Below are 5166 nucleotides of genomic sequence, written 5' to 3'. Positions count from 1 at the left end.
TATCTCTTTCTCTCCCCCCTCTCTCCCTCTCTCCTTCTCTCTCTCCCTCTCTTGCTATCTCTTTCTCTCTCTTTCTATCCCCCCTCTCTTCCTCTCTCTTTCTCTCTCTACCTCTCTTGCTATCTCTTTCTCTCTCTTTCTCTCCCCCCTCTCTTTCTCTCTCTCCCTCTCTTGCTATCTCTTTCTCTCTCTTTCTATCCCCCCTCTCTTCCTCTCTCTTTCTCTCTCTACCTCTCTCTCTCTCTCTTTCTCTCTCTTTCTCTCCCCCTCTCTTTCTCTCTCTCCCTCTCTTGCTATATCTTTCTCTTTCTCTCCCCCCCTCTCTTCCTCTCTCTTTCTCTCTCTCCCTCTCTTGCTTTCTCTTTCTCTCCCCCCTCTCCCCCTCTCTCTTTCTCCCAGTAGCCGTGGGGCGACGGCAGGGTGATCAGCTTGAGGCGGAGCTCCAGAACGGAGGCACAGATGGTGGTGGCTAGACGCCGTACATTTCTGGCATTGCGCTGGGCATGGACGTGGGGCTTGAGCCTCCGTCATGGTCCAGCCAGCAGGCAAGTGCCAGCCACGCAATTCCAGCATTTCCAGCTGCCGCCGTCGGTGCCTCTGTTCCTCTGTTCCGGAGCTCCGCCTCACAGCTGATCACCCTGACGTCGCCCCACGGCTACTGAGAGAAAGAGAGAGGGAGAGAGGGGGGAGAGAAAGAGAAAGCAAGAGAGGGGGGGGGGAGAGAGGGACTACCCTGCCACCGCCCCACGGCATGGCTCCTGCCCGCTGCCGCTGCCACCGCCATCACCCTCCCCCTGCGCTCCGCCCTCCCGCTGCCGCTGCCCTACCACCAAGCCCCAAAGCTCACCTGCTGACAGGGAAGCTCCAGCCGGGCGGGGCGCCGCAACTGCTGGAAAACTTGGAAGGCGCAAAGAAGCAAGCTCAGCTTCCGGTCTCACAACTTTTTTCTCTTCGCAAAAAGTTGCGAGACCAGAAGCGGCACACCGGTTGGGAAACACTGTTTTACATAACCGAAGCCACATTCCTGGGATTGCTTCATTCATTTTTCCTGTTTTGTTTGCTGTTTTTCTTAGGCCTTTCCTGAAGTTTCCGAACAATTTTAGAACATAAGTGTGCTTTCTTTTAAAAGGTCACAATAGTAGGCATCGCAGTTGAATGCACTCTTGGAGTATCTCATAAAATGACTAATTTCTTATATTTTGGGGAGTGGGGCGGTGGCAGCTGCATCCTTTTGTCCGATCCACATGGGTTTAAAACTTAAAATGCTCTACAAACAAATAAACAAATACAAAGACTGTCAGAAATATACATGCTAAAAGATATCCGCACCTCCTTCTCCGGTATCATAGGACCCAATCTGCAATCCATATTACAACGAATACAATCCCGTGAGCTTCGTGCTGAACTTAAAAAGCGTCAAGATCAAGGACAAACCAACCTATACATCGACTACCGAGCATAAAAACATTTGTAAGACCTATTCTAGAATATAACTCACCTGTGTGGAATCCACACTGCATATTAGATATTAATACAATCGAAGGAGTCCAGAAATACTTCACAAGAGGAGTCCTTCACTCCTCCTCACATAACAAATTACTCTATTCCTCCAGACTTCAAATACTAAATCTAGAAAATTTACAACTACGTTGTCTCGGAACTGATTTAACTATTGTTCATAAAATCATACATCATAATGTACTCCCTGTCAGTGATTACTTCACCTTTAACAACAACAACACAAGAGCATGTAATAGATATAAACTGAATGTAAATCGCTCCAAACTTGACTGCAGAAAATACGATTTCAACAATGGAGTGGTCACCACCTGGAACTCATTACCTGATTCTGTTGTTGCCTCTCCCAACCCCAAAATCTTCAACCTTACATTATCTACAATTGACCTCTCCCCTTTTCTAAGAGGTGCATAAGTGCACTTTTGTGCCTAATGTCCCTGTTCTACTGTCTTATTATCCTTTCTATTACTACGTTCTACTTATGTTATGTTATGTTATGCTAATATGTGCTATAATACTATACAAACAAACAAATAAATATTTGGGAGGGAAGGAAAGGGAGGGCTTCTTTGCCTTCACCATCATCATTTTCTCTGGGTTCCGTTGACTAAGCAATACCATCTGGCGGGACCAAGGGGAAGAGCCTTCTCTGTGGCAGCCCCGGCCCTCTGGAATCAACTCGCCCCAGAGATTAGAACTGTTCCCACCCTCCTTGCCTTTTGCAAGCTCCTAAAAACCCACCTATATCACCAGGATTGGGGAAGTTAATATTCTCCTTAGCTATTGTGATTTATGTATGGCTTGCTTGGGTCATGTGATTAACTTTTATGATAAGGGTTTTAATCTGTTTTTTAATGTTGGATTTATACATTATGTATTGAGTTGTGAGCTGCCCCGAGTCTTTGGAGAGGGGTGGCATTCAAATCAAATCAGATCAGATCAGATCAGATCAAATCAAATAAAATAAATAAATAAATAAAATCAACTACTCAGTTACTAAAGTCGTATTTCCTGCAGTCGAGTGGTTTACATTAAGTTTGTAAAGTAGAGAATTTCCTGCTTGAGCAGGGGGTCGGACTAGAAGATCTCTAAGGTCCCTTCCAATGCCATCATTCTTTTATAACACTTTGTTCCTGAGGCAGCCTTCAAATAGTTTCCAGAACAAACCCTTTGAAACTCAAAGCCATAGTAGTTCATGAAAATCTTTTACTACCTTCTGTGTACCACTAGAGGGCAACCCATGCTCATGGTTTCATTCTTCCTGACCTATAACATTTTAAAAAGGGTGCAGAATATCATGGGCAGTTTATACACAGCTGAATGAATTTGTATCTTCCTATTCAACTGGCAGAAGTAAGGCCTTTTTCACAACAGATTTCCTCATTGACATCCAGCACGGAAGAGCAGGACAAGAATTTTTAATTTAATTTTAATTTAATTTAATTTAATTTATTAGATTTGTATGCCGCCCCTCTCCGGATACTCCGAGCGGTTCACAACAATAACAACAATGTAAACAAATCTAATACATAAAAAATAATAATCTAAAAACCCATTATTAAAACCATACAACACATACCATACATAAATAATATAAACCCAGGGGCTCAATTTCCCCATGCCTGGCGACATAGGTAGGTCTTCAATAACTTACGAAAGGCAAGGGGTGGTGGTGGTTTCTGATCTTCCAGAGGGCCGGGGCCGCCACAAAGAAGGCTCTTCCCCTGGATCCTGCCAGACGACATTGTTTAGTCGACGGGACCCAGAGAAGGCCAACTCTGTGGGACCTAATCGGTCGCTGGGATTCGTGCGGCATCAGGCGGTCCCGGAGGTATTCTGGTCTGATGCCATGTAGTGCTGTATAGGTCATAACCAACACTTTAAATTGTGACTGGAAACTAATCGGCAACCAATTAGAATACACAGGATAGTGGTTCTTAACCTTTTCTTCATCATGATTCCCCCTTTAAATACCTTTTGTGGCTACCAACCATGGCCACAGAGCCTCAAGATTTAAGATTTAAATCATAACATTTTTTTCAAGCTTTTGCAGACCTCTGTGCCCTCCTCCAGGGCCTGCACACCACAGGCTGAGAACTGGAAGAGGTACTATATTATTATACTATACTATATTATATCTAAGTATTGACCACAAGATCATATGCTGCAACGTCCTGCCTGTCAACGACTACTTCAGCTTCAACCACAACAACACAAGAGCACACAACAGATTCAAGCTTAATATTAACTGCTCCAAACTTGACGGTAAAAAACACGACTTTAGTCATCGAGTTGTCGAAGCGTGGAACTCATTACCAGACTCCGTAGTGTCCTCCCCTAACCCCCAACATTTTACCCTTAGACTATCCATGGTTGACCTCTCTAGATTCCTAAGAGGTCAGTAAGGGGCGTGCATAAGCGCACTTCCGTCCCCTGTCCCATTGTCTCTCCTATATCCCATATATCTTCTCTTCTATCACTATATCTTTTCTTCTATTCTCTCATTGATATATTTTATTCCTATATTTTCTCTTCTTTCTTTGATATATTTTACTTCGAGTGTATCCTCCAGTACCTTCATTGTGTATTATTGTGTATTGGACATATAAATAAATAAAATAAAAGATAAATTATTCAGTCCTGCAGTTTCTCAGCAAATTTCGCTCTTGTTCAAAAAGACTTTTGTTTTTCTACTTTATTTCCAGGTTACTTGGGAATCTCATCTCAAAGTGCCCTCTGGGACTTTCTAAGTATCTTTGGTGATACTGTGGAGCTTCATTGTTGGCTGCAAGGCTGCAACTTCTGGTGCAGTTGTTTTCAATTACACATGTTTCCAAAGGAGGATGTCTTCTTGTCTGCCTATTTTCCTTTTTTGCGGGGGTGGGGTATAATTTCCCCCCCTCCACCATACAATAAAACATACATCAGTAAAAACACATCATCCATGCCTAACATTATTTATGTATGAAATTTTCTTATCTAAAAAAAAATAAAAAAGAAAACTTTCAGTAACATCTCAACTTTGTTTCATCATTTAAACCAGTGTTTTTCAACCAGTGTGCCGGGGCACACTAGTGTGCCGCGAGACATGGTCAGGTGTGCCGCGAAGCTCGGAGAGAGAAAGAAAGCAAGAGAGAGAGAAAGAAAGAGAAAGAAAGAGAGAGAAAGAAAGAGAGAGAGAGAGAGAGAGAGAGAGAAAGAGAGAAAGAGAACGAGAAAGAAAGCAAGAAAGAGAGAAAGAGGGAGGGAAGGAGAGAGAGAGAAAGACATAGAGGGAGGCAGGGAGGGAGGGAGAAAGAGAGCAAAAAAGAGAGGAAGGAAGGAAAAGAAAGAAAGAGGGATGGAGAGAGAAAGAAAAAGGAAGGGAGAGAAAGAGGGAGAGAGAAATAGAGCGAAAGGGAGGAAGAGAGAGAGAGAATTTTTTTGTCCAAACTTTTTATAGCCCCCCCCCTGCCCCGCTCAATGTGCCCCGGGGTTTCGTAAATGTAAATAATGTGCCACGGCTCAAAAAAGGTTGAAAATCACTGATTTAAACAATCATGTCCCCATCATTCCAAGATTTAAGCTTGTTAACTAAGAAACCAATTAACTACAAAAGTCAAAATTACCTATGTCTATCTATCTGTCCTTGTCACCTAGAACAGCAAA

This window comes from Erythrolamprus reginae, chromosome 3 (genome assembly GCF_031021105.1).
Source record: "Erythrolamprus reginae isolate rEryReg1 chromosome 3, rEryReg1.hap1, whole genome shotgun sequence".
Taxonomy (NCBI): domain Eukaryota; kingdom Metazoa; phylum Chordata; class Lepidosauria; order Squamata; family Dipsadidae; genus Erythrolamprus; species Erythrolamprus reginae.
This window is presented reverse-complemented; position numbering follows the sequence as displayed.